Source organism: Dipodomys merriami, unplaced genomic scaffold (genome assembly GCF_024711535.1).
Source record: "Dipodomys merriami isolate MVZ:Mamm:240054 unplaced genomic scaffold, mDipMer1.0.p SCAF_924, whole genome shotgun sequence".
Classification (NCBI taxonomy): Eukaryota; Metazoa; Chordata; class Mammalia; order Rodentia; family Heteromyidae; genus Dipodomys; species Dipodomys merriami.
In genome coordinates this window covers 311958-330000 of record NW_027206540.1, presented here as the reverse complement: position 1 = coordinate 330000, position 18043 = coordinate 311958, and the positions used below count along the sequence as shown (strand labels likewise).

At 47.8% G+C, this 18043-nt stretch overlaps 1 protein-coding gene across 9 annotated transcripts in view; it reads left to right on the top strand.

Moving 5' to 3' along the window:
* The window catches only part of LOC138821663 (transcription factor COE3), a 120367-nt gene that overhangs the window by 6365 nt on the left and 95959 nt on the right, over positions 1-18043 (top strand). The gene's annotated exons all lie outside the window — the stretch shown is intronic.

The following is an 18043-nucleotide window of genomic DNA, read 5'->3' as shown; positions in this document are numbered from 1 at the left end:
AGTATGTGATTGACTGCAGATTTTGAAATTGGTACCCAAATCAAATAGATGTTAGACGTGTACATAGGACACCAGTTTTGTGAAGCAGAGATTTAGACTTGTTTTGAAGAGGGGTTGAATTTCAGCAGCTTTTATTACGAAGTTATCTTTTGATCATGAACTTTGCTGTCTAGTGTCTGAAAAATTAAACCCGGAAAACTCCATGAGTTAAGCCTAGAGAAATATGCGACAGCGGTGGAGAGCAATGCTAATGTTTAACTAGCTGGAATAGCTGTTTGCTTAGTGGAGAATGTTCGGTGTCTGACAGAAGGGACAGCGCTCTTATTAGTAATCAAATAGGGCTGGCCAGTTGTGGCTGTCACTCAGGCAGTTGAGAACAAGTTCAACACTTTGTGGAACTTGAACTACAAAATCAATATAATTATATTTGTCTTTGGTGTTGTGGCTATGGAAATCATACAGCCTTGGGTGGTTGTTGTGAAACTGAACTCATTTTCTCTGCGTTGGCTAACAGTGTTTGGGCAGCTCTTGGAATCTTGTCTTTGGAGTAGAGGGGACTTGAAAAGCCAGCGCATGCTAGCTTCTGATGTACAAAGTGTTCCAGTGTCTCAGTGATCTTTGTGAATTTTGGAAGATGATGTGTTTCAAAATTGTGAGATTTCTAGCGTATCATGATAATGAAATGGCCATGTTGATTTGACTCACGTTTTGGAAACTGTTCTCCTTTTCTTCAGAATTGCTTTGGATTGATGTAACATTCCATCATTTATTAGATATTGATACTGAATAACTCTTGAGATCCAGGTCTTTATCACATGCTGGGAAATATTTTCCCCAGAAATCAAAAAAAAAAAAAAAAAGAATTGCTTTTTAATTCTTGTCAGAGGGAATGTTTTCTTATATTTATTCAATTAAAATGTGTGCTAAGGTTTCTCATACTTTTATAACCTAAGAGAAGTTTGTGATCATTTGACATTCTAGAAGCATGAGAGGAGGAGAAAAATGTAAAAACATTTGGTTAATGGGTTTACCATGTTTATTTGAATAAGGAAGATTGAAGCTCCATTTATGCCTGGCATAAATGCTTTGGAGGTCTTAATTATTGATGAAAAAATCTGCTCTGCTTCTAAATTCAAAGATATGACAATTTTATAGGAATTTTAATCACCTTCTATGTTAGAGATTTTAAGGTAAGGGTAGTTTTATGTAACAACAAACGCGATGGCCATTTTCAACATTCTTAAGAGAGCTGTCATTTATAATGACAAAATACTATTAGCATTTTGTTGCTTGCTGTAAATCCCTGTGAAATGAAGGTGGCCTTGGTACTATCTATAGTTTAAGGCATATTTCTAGGCAAATTCACTAGGGTAAGTTGTATTAATCAGAGGAAGAAAAACACTGCTGGGAGGGAATCTCTTTGGAGTGACGCTGTCTTTCACAAGATGCGTTTCGGTTTCATAATGATAATCATTTCTGCGGGGCGTGTGCTGCCTCTGGAAATTGGTGAGTTTCTAGCCTGAGTTTCCTCCTGAGTATTGCCGAATAAAATGTCCCATCAGATTGGCGAGTCAGTTTACAGGTCCACACCATGCGTGTCGTCACTTGGCTAGTTGGCTTAAAAAAGAATTATATACAGTGCGCTTCACTGGCTCCGTGTGGCCTTTGGATACATTTAGCAGGTTCTGACCAGATAAGGCATATTTGTCCTGAGGATATAAACCAATAATTCCAACCTGAATTGAGATCAATGGGCCCATGTCTGTTCCAGCCCACACCGAGCCTCTTACGCACGTCCACACTGCCAGAAGAGAGAAGCAAGCTTCCCGCTCTGGCCGGGTAATCACATTCTATAGACCCTGATGCCTTAAATCAATTAATTACACAATTTAGTTTAGTTATCTCTGAGAAGCGTTGGATACTTAGGAATGGCATGGAAGACCCTTCGGAGTGAAACGGGGGGACAGTCGGGTGTTGCCCCTTATGAAGCCCTTTTCACTTACTGTGAAGTCTTTGCCTATGGTGTTTACTTCCCCATAAAATGCTGCTAGAGAAACACATTTTTATCGTTCCACAGATATAATTATACTGCAGTGTATTTAAAATAATAGAGCAGTTTACAGAGGCAAGGAGAAATGTAACATTGTCAAGGGAGGGGTATGAGTCAGAAGGATACACGGGCGCAGGTATCTGTGTAAATCTTACTGATCTGCAGAAAGCCACATGTGAGGAGAAAGGTGCCCCCACCCTCTCCACATGCAAGGCCATGTATAGCCACACACCCCTACATGTGCATGGATGTGTGTGAGCACATGTACGTGCACGAATTTTCATGGTATTGCTGAGAAGGCTGGGAGTATCATTTTCCTCATGGAATAATGTTTTCTGGGAAAACACAAAAGCAGATGGTCTTCATTAGGGACCCCATTGTCCACATATCCCAACTATGAGCAGATAAATCTCTCCTGTTTCACCCGTACATTCCAAGGGCTGCAAATGATTACAGGATGTCGGTGTAGCTGCTAAACCAAAACCACACTTGAGCTCACATCATTTGCCTGTGCCATCCCTGTCTCTTTCCTCAGGAGCTCTGGAAATGCCCCAGAGGGCACATCCTCTTCACCCTCCTCTGCCCTGCTTGGCCTGGGGCTGGGTGGGTGGGGGGACCAAAGGGCAGGATTCAACTGTTGCGGCGTGGCCTGGGCAGGCGACTGCGGAGGGCGCAGGAGCAGGGCCGAGTGCCTGCCCACACGGGCTGGCCGCACACCGTGGGCCGCATGCGGGGCCCAGGCGGGCTCGGCGGGGCGGTTCCAGATGGCATCGTCTCTGGCGTCCTGCTCACTGGCATCTCTGTGGCAGGCAGTGCCCCCTCCCCATAAATCTGGCATTAGTCTATAGAGTTTGGGAGACTTATCATTCCAAGTCTGTTCTACTTTCCTGTCTGGAAGCCAGACATCTGTTTATCCCATTTTCTTTCATACAGAGTTTGGAATAGCTTTAGTTTTTCTTGAGGGGGGGGGATGGGGGTGGCAAAGTTTTGTCATATTTAACAGCTGTTACAGAATCTCAGCCCTGTGGGCTCTGAAAATGCTTCTCAGCTGACCTCAGATTTTTATACATAATTGACATTGGGTTGTAGAAAAATATTATTTGCTTAACCTTTCATTGCCTGCGATTTTTACATCGTCTTTAGTCAGAGCACCTAACTGCCAGCAATTTCAGCTCTGCACTCCCCCCCAGTGCCCCCCACCTTCCAAATCCTGACTAGGGTGCATTTGTGTGCATTAAGTTTACACCTTAACAGTGATTTTAGAATGGTAGCCAAGACTGATGGAAGGTGTTTTTTCCTTTCTTTTTTTTCTTCCTATCTTTTCTTTTCTTCTCTTCTCTTCTCTTCTTCTCTTCTTTTTTACTCCTTCCTTCTCTCTCCTCTCCTCCTTTCTCTCTCCTCTCTCTTTCTCTCTCTCTTTTTAGTCAACAGTGTTTCCTTTCACTTCCTGTCACAAAGGTCAAAGAGAGCCGACCTTTGCTGGCAGTCCTGCTCACTGAATTATTCATGGGATTGACTTTTTGTCAGCACACACAGTTGTGCTCTGGGACATTTTATTCATTTACCTCATTTAAAGCGCCTTTCTGCACCTGTTCAAGTATTAATATCATGTAATTTGGGCCTAATGCCGATTTTGCTGAACACTCATTATATTTTTTATTAGCTATATTTCCAAACGATTATGTATGATTATTACCAAGCCTTACAAACAGCACTGGGTTATTCCCCAGCCCTTACATCTTCTTGTCAGGTTGTTTTCAGAAGCAGGGAGGATAAACATTTGACCAGTCCCAATGTTTTTATTCGTACTCCATCTCCAAGCAGAGAACTTAAGGCTCCCTCCCTCATGGCTTTGCACGCGCGTGATTAAATCCAACTCCTCTGAAGCTGTACAAATGCCAGCATTTATAAGGTCAACGCTTTTGTTAAAAATGCTATGTAAATGAGGATCTGCAAAAAGGGACATTAAATAAAATTAAATTCATTGTCTTCTTTAATGTCATTTACATTTTGGCTAAGCCTCAGCCTGTCAAGGAGGATTTTAAAAATAATTTTAATTACACATCATTTAGGGATCCAAGGTTTTCTATTCAGTAGCATTTGGATAACCTGCAAAACGGAGACTGTTTATTAACTTCTTAAATGACGACTTGTCATTTCATCTGCATAATGCAGTGAAAACAGTATAGTTTGGTGTTAATTTTTCCTTCTCAGTTTTCGTAAGATGTGAATATAATTATCATCAAATAGGCGTCAGGCTCTGGGAGTCCTCCCTTGGCCTTGGCTGCCCATTTGAGAGACTCTTTGGTTCTGGGTCTGTTTTAATACAGGGGCCTTCAGAGAAGGGAAAATATTGGCTAGAAATTTGGCAGTTTGAAAGCACACTTTGGATGGATGGCCATGGCTACAAAGAATCCAATTTGGGCTGGCACTAGCCCCGTTTCTCTCCGCCAGCTCAGGTGTGGGTGCTGTTTTAGTCTCTGGCATGCCAGTCGGAAGAGGCAAAAAGTTCACCGCATTCATTCATCCCTTAATTCTTTTTTTCCCCATAAACTTCTGCAAATAAACAGAAAGGAAGAGCAGCTTTACTGAGTCACAATGACATGCTTTCATTTAAATAGGGAGGTACCGGGAACAGTGCCCACTTTGTGTATTTGCCTCTGCCTGTAACCCCGAGATGAGTGTGCATCCTGGTGCCCCATCTGTGTATAGCCTGCCGCCATGCGCCACGGCAGACGGGGGTCGGGGGTGGGGATGGGGTGGGAGAGCGCCCAGGGCCACCTCTAGGTCCAGGCAGGGCCTAGATCTCTGGCCTCGGCTGAGGAGGCCTGCAGAGATTGATGGCTGCCTGGCCTGGGCAAGGCCTGCAGAGGCAGGCCAGTCCAGGGCCGGCTTTGAAAATAAGCCACACGCCCACAATGACTTCCGCAACACTCTCAACCAGCTAGGCTTTTCGTCGGCTCCTGCAAGGGCTCAGGCCCAGCTGTAGTGCCTGCACCAGGCAGGCAGCAGCAGGCAGACGCTAGGAAAATGCAGGGTGAGGGGAGGGGCTGGAAGCAGGGCTGTCAGAAGCTATACTCCAGGAGGGATGTTGACACAAACCATCCCAGGCCTCTGCGGCAGCCTTATCAGGTGAAGAGCAAAGATATAGCCAGTGCCTGTAATTGTGTTAGGATGGCATGGATGAATTGGATTACCTTATGGCAAGCCGTCCAAACTCGGAGTTCTGTTACGCATGCTTACAGGAAGCAAATAATTACGCTCTGTGCACCAGAAGATAATTGGGGCTGGCCAGAGGCCCTCTCGTGACGCTGGAGAACGCTGGCCTTATGGAGGCGGTTAGGAGGTGCTCTGGGAGGAGGGAGATCCTTGCTAGATATAGGTGGTTCAAGTTGATGCTGTAATTTTCAGTTACTTTTCAAAGATGGTGAATAATTTATCAGAATTCAAACTCACAGTGGCAACAGGAGTCATGTTGGAAGAGATAAAAATTCCAAGCTCTAATGATGGAAATTGTCGTGGCAGACAGGAAGTGATTGACAAGTAGGGTACAGGAAGTGAGAAGTGGAGGAGCTTAACCTGCACTTGGCAAAGCTTCGACAGCTTGCGCGCCGAGAAAATGAAAACCATTCACTGGGTCCGCTTGCCAGAACACAAGCTCCTCTTGTTTATTTATCTTAGGAGCAAATCTCCCCAAAATGTTTGTGGTTAAAACTCTATATAATGAGACATTATGCTGGTATTATTAATGCTTTAAAATGAAAATATGGCTATCATTTAGAGAAATAAGTGGAGGAATTTTATGGTTTAAGAGTTTTCTTTCTTTTTTTTTGCATTTTATAAGCCTCTTAGACTTCAGGGTAACTAGCGTTCGTTAAGTTGTCGAAGCTTGAGAAAACTGTTTTCAAAACGCTTTATTTGGAAAACGGTCAGTCCTATCTGTCAAAATAGAAGTTGTTGTAAATTTGCCAAGGATTCTGTGCTGTGTGTAGGCCACATAGGGAAAGTCTGATTTGAGTTGCCTTAAGAATCCCTCATTTCCCCTGCTCTTAAAAACAAAACAAACGAAAACAAAACAAAACAAAAAACCCCCAGAAAACCTCCACTTGCAATTCCTTCACTGGAAGTTGCTCAGCTACAACCATGTGCCCAGTGGACGGCGTCCATCCTCTGAAAACAGAAGCGGGACTGCACGGTGTGCCTTCCCGGTAATTCTCTAGGAAATGAGTTTACCAGTGCGGAAAGGAAGGGGCTCGCTGGTGGTGCTGCAGGACACGGGGCCCAGGCCCTGCTGGCGGAAGGAGCTGGCTCCAGCTTGTCTCTGCTGGAAGACCGGAGATCTGCTGCACATCTGGGAGGAGGCCTCCTAGGCCCAGACAGGCAGCTCTAGCCACCGCCCCTACCTCCACCTCTGCGCCGCCCCACTGGATGCCCTGTGGTTCCTGGTCTTCCCTCTCCATAAGAAAGCACTGGGGGCAGGGTGCGTGTTAAAGCAGCACCACCGAACAGAACTCTGTCAGTGTTTAAGGCCCTTAAAAATTTGTCCTCAGGGTGGGGGCCATTTACAAAGGGAAGGAGACCAACGTTGCCCTTGGAGGCCTGCGGCCGAGTCCAGGCGACCATGGGGGAGTCACCCCCCTTTCTGGAGGTTTTTGTTGAAGTAGTAGAGATAGCCAGTGTGCGTGCTGTGAAATCACAGACAGAGGGGCCTGGCGCTCAAGCTGGGGTGGCGTGTGTGTGGCTTGGTCCTGTGCGCATGGGGGAAGGCCAGAGGGTCACCCCAGCTGTGGCAGTGGACAAGGCTGCCCAGGAGGACACTGGAACAGGGTCATCAGAGCCAGAGGGAGGGTTACCCTTTGGTTTAAATACCGCCCGACTTGGTCTTTTTGGTATTGGCATTAGGGATGGCGGTCAGCAGCCTTGGGTTGAGGCTGGGCAGCTCCCTGAGTCGTTGAAGGCTGTCAGTGCTCAGGATGGAGCCAACAGAAATTTCGGAATGGCCCTGGTAGATTGAAACAGGTGCCCTTTCCAAACTTTCATTGCTTAGAACCATGTGTAGAATGGCATCCCTGGCCTGGGGTACAGAGAGGTATAGGGAAGTGGGCACCCAAAGCAGGTGTTAGGGCTTCCCCAGGGACAGACGACCCTCACATGCTGCTCTCTTCCTGTGTACTCAAAGTGGGTAGAAAGGTAATTCTAGGAACATGTTTAAAACCAACGGATAGACTTGTTACTTTTCACAACAGATTAGGCTTTGAGAAAAATGAGCAGAAAGTCCAGGTTGTTGTATTCCCCCGCCCCTGCCCACCGGTCTCTCCAGTGTGAGCACCTGCAGTGGTGTGGGGCCTGCGGTGCAGTGCCCAGTGTTGGTAGGTAGCTGTTAACCACAGGCTGCAGTTGGCACGAGGGTTTTCTCTGGGTACAGCACATCTGGTGCGTTTTGACAAGTGTCGATGGCATGTAGAACATTCCCCTGACCTGACTTCCCTGTGCTCCACCTCTTCATCCTTCTCCTTCCCCCAACGCCTGGTACGCCCCATCTCTCTGTGGTGCCTGCAGCCTTGCCCTCCAAGGCCAGTACAGTCACAGACACGCAGCACGCAGCCTTTCCACGAGGGCTGCCTGGCCGCGTGGAATGCGTTGAACTTTGCCCCATTTAGTAGCGTCATAGTGTGCCCACAATACTTTTTTAGAATTTTATGGGTGTGTGTGCGTGTGCGTGTGCGTGTGTGTGTGTTGCTCCCGGGACTTGAACTCAGGGCCTGGGCACTGTTCTTGAGCCCCCCACCCAAAGCTAGTGCTCTACCACTTGGGCTATAGCTCCACTTTTGGGGGTGGGGTGTGTGGATAATCAGAGATAAGAGATGTATGATCTTTTCTGCCTGGGTTGGCTTTGAACCATGATTCTGAGATCTCAGCCTTCTGAGTAGGTAGGACTATAATAGGTGTGGGCTAGTTGAGTTTATCTCTCCCTCCCCACCTCTTTTCTTTCTCCCCTCCCTCCCTCCCTCTCTCCCTCCCTCCCTCCCTTCCTTCCTTCCTCTTTTCCTTCCTTCCTTCCTTCCTTCCTTCCTTCCTTCCTTCCTTCCTTCCTTCCTTCCTTTTCCTTCCTTCCTTCCTTTTCCTTCCTTCCTTCCTTCCTTCCTTCCTTCCCTCCTTCCCTTTCTCCCTCCCTCCCTCCCCACCCCCCTCTCTCTTGCTTGCTTGTTGTGGGGCTTTAACTCTGGGCCTGGTCGCTGTCTCTCAGCTCTTCGGCTCAAGGTGACCGCTCTACCACTTGAGCCACAGTACCACTTCCGGTTTTCTGGTGGTTCATTGGAGATAAGAGTCTCATGGACTTTCCTGCCTAGGCTGGCTTTGAACTCCCTCAGATATCAGCTTCCTGAGTAGCTAGAATGACAGGCGTGAGCCACCAGCGCCCAGCTGGGTTTTTCTTTTTAAAGGCCTGGGGTAATATACCTTCTTTCTCATAAGTCCTGACTCAGGGAAGACCTAGTGCTTGGTGTTACCTGTGGGGTTTCTGGGGCTTTGGAGTTTGCGTATTTTGACTTTCCTGCCCCAAGCAGCTGGCTCCTTATGAAGAAATGAAAATACAATAACTTTATATTATGAATTTACTTAAGCTGTACAACTCGGTTTTACTTAGCCAGGGCTTATTTCCTAAATAATATTATTTTAGAATATCTACGTTACATAGAACACAAAAGGAGAAGGACTAAATTACTACAGAAGCAAGGGTACCACTGTATCACACTTAAGAGCAGGGTGAATTCCACATTCAGTGTCATTGTTGGCCTTTTTTGGCTTAATAAATTAAACTACAAATTTTCCTAATTGCCAAACAAAATGTTAGGCCAGCTCTAGCCACTGCTGACAGTAAAACACAACATAAAACCTGCTGAGAGTTATATGTGGTATTTAATACGAGGCCGAGCAATGCGCGCGTTTTTACGGTTAAGTATGAATTCACACCCATGGCATTTGTTTCACATTAGGAAAGGTTTGTAAATCAGATCGGTGTGGTGGGATGGGCTGGCCCCGGTGGCCTCTCTTCTTGATATTTGGTTATTGGACATGCTGCCAGAGGGGGCTCCTGTCCACTTCCAGGCTCTCAATGAAGCGATAAGTCCTCTGACACCAGGAAGATTGGGTCAGGGAACAAGTGGGGGTGGGGCTGGACGTGCCGTTGGTCCCTCTGTCCGAGGTCGCTGGCCCAATCTGGCCACTGGGCAGCAGCCATCAGTTACTTGGACGTGAACTGCTGTGGGTCTCCAGCCAGTGGAGGTCCCGGGAGAGGTGCTGGGACTTGAGAGAGGGCTTCCAGGAGGAGCTGGCGGTCACTCCCATTCATTAAATGTGACAAGTGGGCTCTAAATATAACAGCCCTTTCCCCAATGATCATTACTTTGAACAAATAATGAGTTATGTAAGTTAACACACGGTGAGTACCCCCGTCTAGAGTGGGCTTGGAGCAGATCTTGCCCAGCCCACCGCCCACCCCACTCTAACAGCGATCCCCTGCCCACTACGGATGAGGGGCATCTTGCCTCTCCTGGAGGGTCCTTTACCAGCAACAATCCCAGAAAAAGCTTTAGAATAAAAGGAACACTGGCCTGGCTTCAGAATTTATGACACATAGATATGTTATACAGTTTTAAGCATACTTCTTTCAGACATGCTTTTGGATGAAGCCAGGTGTAGACATGCACTAAACTCTTAAGGGGAAAATATTTGGCGGTTAGAAGTCCTGTGGTCGGAAGCATGTCGGCTGGGTTAGGGGTATTTGTCTTAACAAGTGACCACTGCTCGTGTTTCCTAAGACCCCAGCATAATTATTCCCAGCAATTAGAGCATCCAGACCCCTTTCCAGCCCCAAACACATTTGTTCTCATTTATTAGGCTGTGAGCAGTAACTAATTTACATTGTTTCAGAGTTGTGTGTTATGGTAATTTATTGCATGTGCGGGGTCACCCAGAGGTGACCGGTGGCAGGGCCGACCCCTGTAAGGCCAGCAGGAGAATCCAGGAGAAGCAGACCAGCCAGGGGCAGGCCACTTTAAAACCGCTACAGTCTTTTTAATCACGCTCTGATTTATTCCCTGTGACGTGGCTGGCTTTACTCTTATTCTCTGTTTTTTAACAAATTAGAGCTGAGGGCAAGATTTCTTTTTTTGAAGGAACTGGTAGCTATATGTTCTAACGAGGGAAACTTTTACTAATGCCCCGAATAAAATATTTGTCAGCGGCCTCCAGTAAACGTGAAAGCGCTCTGCCGAGGAAACAATGTCTTTAACTGTTCCCTTCCCATCCTCACACGTTTCCTTATCAAGTTGAGGAAAGAGGCTTGTTTAGGTGAAAATAATGATCATAAATAGAGCTGTGTAGTGGGGCTGGGGTACCGGTGACAGAGCTGCTATCAGGACCTGCAATCCCAGGGAAATATGAGTGTTCTGATTCAGAGAAGCGGTAATTATCTTTTTGTGAAGAATGTACAATGGTGTGGGATGATGAATTGATCGCAGATTGGGAGCGTGGTTTAACTGTCATGTTACAGAGATAAGAGAGAGCTCCGGGATTGCTCATCGCTTCCGCTAGTTCACAGCCAGCCAGTTTATTAGCACAAATCCCAAATGTTTAGTAAACTCATTAGGTTCCATCTAATGCTAATTTATCATCATAGATGGAACCCGAGCAGTGGGGCTGCAGGACTGTACCGAATCCGCATGATTTACAGAGCTTTCTGACGGATCACCTCTGTACTGGCCATTTTTCTTCAAATGCTTTAAATGGGCCTGAGTGATCTGTGGGATTACACCATTGCAATCAGTTAGGGGCTCCGAGTTCTGCACCCTGTGATGGTCATCAGAAAGGTTAAGAAATCCTATATGGTCTGAGGTGTAGGGGGAGAGGGGGCCTTGGCTTAGGGTTCCTGTACCCCTCTCTGCTTCCCCCTTTCCCTCCCCTTTCTTTCTCGCCTGTTTCTCCACTCTCCTCCCCTCCCATCTTTCCATTTCTCCTTTTCCTTTTACAATCTGGTCACAGAGTCGAATTCAAAGAATTTCCTTGCAAAATCAGTTTACCAAGAAATGCATCATGGTACATAAATGTCAAGTGCAGTTTATTCTAAACTTCAGACAGTGTTTTTCTTTTAAAAAATCAAGCTTTAAATGCCCAGTTCTCTTGACATTTTCGTACATATTCTATAGTGTTTTCGAAGAGGATAATAACCTTTGCTTGATCCTAGGCAACAGCTGCAAAGATAATGAAATTCTTATGATATTTCACCAGGTAAAATGTGAATTGCAGAAGAAAAGCTATTGAATTTTTATGGATCTTAATCGCATAAAATGAGATTCATGGGGCATACGTATAACTATACTCGGTGGACCAGCTGACTGCGGTTGTGGCGAGGATTCACGTGCAGTGTGAGGGGCGCTCCAGCCTCCACCTCGGAAAAGCCCCCAAACGCAGCCTTCAGCTTGCCCTAAGAGTGATAATGAAATATGACAGAAATTTCCTTGTGCTGGATCGGTGGTACGAGGGGCCCTACATCGCCGATATTAATTCATCTGACTTATGTTCCAGGTCTTGATTTACCTTATGATTAAAAACTTCTGCAGGTTTGCTCACCAATTGAAATCAGACCTCATCTGCAGTCCAGCAGTATTGATCCCTATTTAACATCAAGGCTCAGAATTGATTGGCATTGATTAACAATAAAAATGCTCTCCTCCACGTCCAGCCGCCTAGCCAATACTCTGGAAAAGCAGCACCCTCTGGTGTCTCTCACTGACCAGTCTGCAAAGAGCATTGGCCCCTCCCGCAAGTAAACAACATATTTTAATGTTCTTGTAGCTGGATGCTGGACTGGCAGTGCAAATTGATTTTATTCTTGTTGTATAAGATAAATATCTTTAATAAAATTCTCATTTTATTTAGGATTTTACAGGAACAACTTGATTACTAGAATAGTGATATTTTTCTTTTCTCATGGTGCAAAAATGGATTAAAACATAAAGGAAATAATAACATAACACTAGAGATGAGATGTTAATCAACTCAGAAATCACGCATCAAGCAGGAAAGTCTGAGGAGATATTTTACCCGTGGAGATGCGCGGTGCCCCGGTGCTGGGCTTTACTGAGCGTTTTACGGTTGCGGCTGGGGTGGGGAGGGAAGCCTGCGCGTGCCTGTCATGGCTGGAAGGCCAGCTCCTGTGCATAACGTTGCGTGAACATATGGTTTCAGAAAGCTCAGCCCAGCGAAACCGTTCCACGGGAGCAAAAGCAATCGCCTTGAAGAGGAGGCCACTATCTTTGTTTTCTATTTTTGTTTCCACTAGCTCCTGTGGATGCACAAAAGAATCTCTAGCACTTCTCTTGATTAGTGGCAGAGGTCTAGAAAGTGTACAGAATTGGAAAAGTGTTGCACGTTAAAACTTTTTTTTTTTTTTTTTTTTAATGTTTAGGCTGGGGCTGGCAGGTCCTGTTCCCAAGCCTGACTGGTGACTCCTCACAACCCCTTAGCACTCATCCTTAGCATCCAACTGTGCGGGAGGCCAGGTCCAGCTGAAAGGAATTATCCAATCTCTAACCTCCAGAAGTTTACAGTTATATAATGATGGAGAAAACCACAAATCCCAAGGGATGTCAAATTTTAGAGATACTTTTAAAATGAAATTATCCAGCCAAGCCCATAAGACAACCTTCTTGTACTTAAGACAATAACTACAATCTGGAATTAATTTCTTTTTTGTGATAGGGCAAATCCAATTTGCTTCTTTAACTGTTGATTAAGGAATCAGTTCTACAAGGCCATCCGCTGTAAGTATTTGCTGTTTATTTGTCTGTGGAGAGCCACTGGAATCCCCTCCAACTGGGAAGGCCAGGGCAGGCATGGCCGTAATAGGGAGCTGCCTGGCGGCTTTGGCCCTCGACAGCCTTGTTTGTGCAGAATAGTTGGCCCTTTGAGCTACCCGGTGACTCCCACCATGCAGGCAAAGGAGGGTGGAGGGAAGACAGGTGTCTTCCCAGCAGCCTTTCTTTGCAGTCTAGAGGAGAACATCCACTAGGAAGCAATAAATACATACATGCCTTAAAGAAGAACATGTCCTGCTCCGGGGTCCACCGTGTTAGTGTCAGCACCTGATCTGACAGCGGAGAAAGGGCCCAGAGCACACCCGTGCCCGCGTGTCCTCAGGGGCCAGGTGTGGATGGCACGGGAAGGAGCTCTTTCCTGACCTTCTGAGAGCAGCTGAGTACTGATTGCAGTGTCCCATTGATTTTGTTTAAAAATAAGAGCTCAGCAGCTGTCCGTTCGTGTGCAATCACTAGATCATAAACAGGCACAGGTGTTTATTTTTGCAGTGCGGAGAATGGAACTCATAGCTTTGCGCACAGCAGGCAAGCACCTGACCATAGCGCTGTTCCCCTAGCTCTTGGTTTTGGAGACAGCCTCATTATGTAGCTGAGGCTGGCCTGGAACCAGCCTCCTGCGTGTAGGGATTATTTCGGACAAATATCATGCACTTCTCTTTGGTGGTTAATTGGAGATAAGAGTCTCATGGACTTTGCGGCCTGGGCTGGCTTTGAACTGCAGTTCTCAGATGTCAGCCTCCTCAGTAGCTAGGATTATAAGCCACCAGCACCTGTCTAATATATTTTTTAAAATTAATTTTTATTAATTTTTTTTGTGATTTTAGGAGGTTTATTTCTTGTCAGTGCATCTGACATTACTGTCCTTGGAAGGAGACTAATGGCGTTGCCAAAGAGTCTTGGACTTCCCTGGACAGTGTGGCCCCGTGAGTGAGTTATAAAGTCAATCAAAATCTATAGATTGACACATCCTCTGAAATTTCAAGTAGGACTTTTTTTTTTTTGTCGGTCATGGGGCCTTGAACTCTGGGCCTGGGCGCTGTCCCTCAGCTCTTCAGCTCAAGGCTAGCGCTCTACCACTTGAGCCACAGCAGCACCACTTCTGGCTTTTTCTGCTGATACGGTGCTGAGGAATTGAACCCAGGGCCTCATGCATGCAAGGCAAGCACTCTATCACTGAGCCACTTTCCCAGCCCCAAGTAGGACTCTTATCTTTATAAAAGCCATAGCAAAAACAGGAAGGAAAAAAGTGATCATAGGTGAGAAATAGTCCAAGTGTTAGAATCTGTAGAGCTGGGTGAGGCTCCGGTCTCTAGTGTAAGGGTAGAGGCCCCAGGGTACTTGCCCGGGCTACAGGACACCAGTGCTCAAACCACTGCTGTCTAGAGCTTGCACAGAACTCTGTGATTGGTCGCCTCCCCCTGAGTTACTGTCAGTCAGGACCCTAGTCCTTCTTGTCAGGACCTTGAACAGCTGTGTGGCGAGCTAGCTCCTGGCTCCTCCACACTCTTTGGCGGGTCTGGGTGGGTAGTCCACCTGCCCCTGCACAGATAGAGAGGTTTCTGCAGAGCCCCTGTTCATAACTCCACTGGGACCTGACCCCTGTCAGTGCAGCTGGCGCTCCAGTACCCAGATGACCTCTAGGCAGGCGTCCTAGCCCTGCCCCCTGGGCTGCGCTCCTTGAAGGAATCTCACACCTGCTTCTCATCTCCCCCTGACCTGCAAAGCTGTTGGGACAGAGCTGTTTCCTCCCCCCCTTTCCCCTTCTCCCCTCCCTCCTTCCTCCTTCCTTCCCTCTTCTTCCCTCCCCCACCTTGTCTAGACCACCATCATCAGGTGTTTGCCAAGCCCTTTCTGCCCACTCTCTTGGAGGCCTGCCCATCCCAGGTTTTCAGGGCTGTAGCCGGAAGGACTTCTCTCTAAGCATTCACCCCTGCACCAGTCCCACACCTCACCTGGGTGCTGGGTTTCCTGGAAGCAGATGCTGGGCCTGTGGCCTGGGAGGTCTCAGGAGGGGCACCTTGTCCACATCCTGTGGCGCCCGGGCACCTGCAGTTCCTTCCCTGGTGACTGGGGTGGAACAGAAGGGAGAGTTGTCTCTGCCACACATCTTTGTGCTCTGATACCGTGTGTCTCTGAAAAGGGCCTGGAGAAGCCTGTCTTGTCCTGCCCTGACTTTACGCCAGGTCTCACTGATTACGCCAACCCTTGTGGTGGCTTGGGTCCCTCCAGCTTGGTGCCCGCTGCAGATTGAATTCAGTGATGACACTTTCTGGCTTAGCTGCTGAGGTAGGATGTTTCACTCTCCCAACTGAAAATAGAAATGCGTTCCATGCTTTGTTACCACATTTCCACCGTGACTTGCTCTTGGAGCCTGGGGAGTTCCAAGAAAGTCCCACTCAGGCGGGATGCTCAGCGTGTGTGGCTGGGCGGCCCCGGGCCCCGGGGCTGCTGGTCGTACCCTCCGTCGAGGGGCAGGTGTGGCATTTGCCCCTCCCTGCAGCTTCTCTGTCCTGGGGCCACCCCCTGCTTGGGGCATTGCCAGGATACTTGGCGGAAGGATGAGGTACCACCCTTCCTCTGGCTGCCCCCATTTCCCAGTGGGTGTGAGAGGTGCACGCGAGAGCCCGCATCCCTGCCCCCTCTACCATGTTACACAATGGCACCTCAGTTACCACAGGCCTACAAAGCACGGGCTCCATATAAGGCAGACCTCTGCATCCCAACTCTAGCGGCTTCCTCATATGTGGGGGCATAAAGAAGTTTCTGAATCTGGCATGGTGGCAGACTCCTGTAATCCCGGCACATGGAAGATTGAAGCAGGATGATTCAGAATTGAAAGCCATCCTGGGCTACTGAGCTTCATAGTGAGACCCATCCTGGTTTAAAAACTCAAGGAAGAGAGCCAGGTACGATGGCTCACACCTGTCATCCCAGCTACTTGAGAAGCAGAAGGATCATGGTTTGAGGCCAGCTTGGGAGGAAACAGTTAATGAGACCATTTCTCAAAAACCAAGATGGGCATGGTGGTGTACATCTGTAATCACAGCTGTGTGGGAGACAGAGGTAGGAAGGTGCAGAGCTGAGGCTGACCCCAGGCAAGATAAGTAACAAGGGCTGGAGGTGGTAGAGTACCTGTCTAGCAAGTTCAAGGCATAGGCTCCAAACTCCGCTACCACCAAATGGTAGGTAGGTAGGTAGGTAGAAGAAAGAAAAAAGTGAAGAAAAGCTCATTTAACACCGCATAGCAGGAAAGAGATGCAGCTGGTCTTTGAACCCAGGCTATTCAAAGCACCCCTCTCTGCCAGGTCTGGGTGGGTGCTGAGGATCCCCAACTGAAGGAGCCCCAGAAAGCGAAAGAGCCCACGTCTGCTCGGCCTGTGAGCTCTGTGTGTGGACTCCTGCAGAGTTGGGGGTGAGCCCCTCTTGGTCTCCTCAACATGGCCACAAGGGCTTTGTGCAGCTGTCTTGCAGAGCTGGAGCTGAACACTGGTGGTGACACGCAGGTGTGCCGAGTAGCACGGGTGTCAGTGCATGTGTGTGTGGTTGTGCCTGGCGGTGGCTTCGAGGCCGGTGGAGACTTGTCACCCTAGTATGGTCAGGCCGGGATGGTCTTTAGAGCTGTGAGCTTAGAAGGGTTTGAGAAGCCTATCCCGATGGAAGGGGTGCGGGCCAGGGGGCGCGAGGCCTCGGCATAATCCTTTAGTTCTCAGTGCTCCATCTTCAGAAGCAGGCTCTTTAATGTAAAGTTGGTCTCACTTTCTTCACCTGTAGTACGGTTCAGATATAGTCCAGCCTCAGCCATGAGTGACACAGGTTTGCCTTTGACTTTGGGATCTCTGTTTCCTTGCGGGAATCTATTTCATTCATGAGTGAAAAGCACTGAAAGGGTGAGAGTCAGATTAGGTTCTGTGACTGCCAAATCCAGAGGGGCAAAATCATAGCACCCCACCCTGTGGAAAGCACAGGCAGGCGGCAGCAGAGCCGCCCTTCTCGCCTGCGGCTCTGTGAATGTTGCCGCACCCACGCAAAAGCAAACAGGGACAAAAACAAATGTCCTGAAACAAAACATTCACAGTAAGAATGGTAGTGCCTGGGAAGGGTCAGGAGTGTTGGCTACTGCAGCTGGAGAAACGTTGAATGGGATCCTTGGTTAGCTTGGTTTTTGGTAAGACTCGTGTGGAGTTAACTCATGTCTTTGGGTTTTCATCTATCCACACGGTAGTCAGTTGGGGAGGTTGGGGAGGGGACAGGTAAGGAGGGTGGCAGAGGAGGAGGAGGAGGGCAGTTTTCATCCAGGAAGTAAGTTGGAACGAGGCTTTGCTGCTGCTCTGATCTTGTGGTGAGTTTCACAAGTGTGATTTCAGAGTACATCTACCTTCTGGCTGTCGTCGATTGTTTAAGAAGTGTTGTGAGCAGGGTGCTGGTGGCTCATGTCTAATCCCAGCTACTGGAGGCTGAGATTTTTCAGATCGCAGTTTGAGGCAAGCCCAGGTAGGAAGAAAATTGTCCTCAATGTAGAAGTGGACATGGTGACACACATCTGTCATTCAAGCTTAACATAGGTGGATCACACCAAGCATACACCCGGGCAAGAAGCATGAGCTTATCTAAAAAGATAATGAGCCAAAGTCAGAGCTAGAGATGGCTCAGTGGTAAGAGTGCCTGCCTAGCAAGTAAGGCTCTGAGTTCAGAGGCCCAGTGCTACCAAAAATACGTGTCATGGACTCGAGATTTTGGAGTTGCTTTGCAGTGGAGTGAGTTCTCCTGACTTTATGACTCTCAATCCCCCTTATTGACCAGTGGTCTTAGTTGCTTGGATTGCAGGCTGCCCTCCCAGAATGTAGGAGACCCCGCACGCCTTCCCAGCCGCAGCCACAGCCGCCAGCAGCCCTGCCCTGCTTCCACCTGCTGGGGCCTCCTCCCAAGAATGCTGACTTGCTTCTCCTTTCCCTGGGAACTCCTACCATTGCTGGATTTGACGCCAGGTCAGGGCACTTTGTTTCCTCTACCCCGTGGGGACCAGGGTGTTGTCTCGAGGCGGCCACCGGCCAAGACCCCACCAGAGAGCAGCAGAAGTCCCTGGCTTGTTCCTGAGGACATGCTGGTCTCTTTCAGT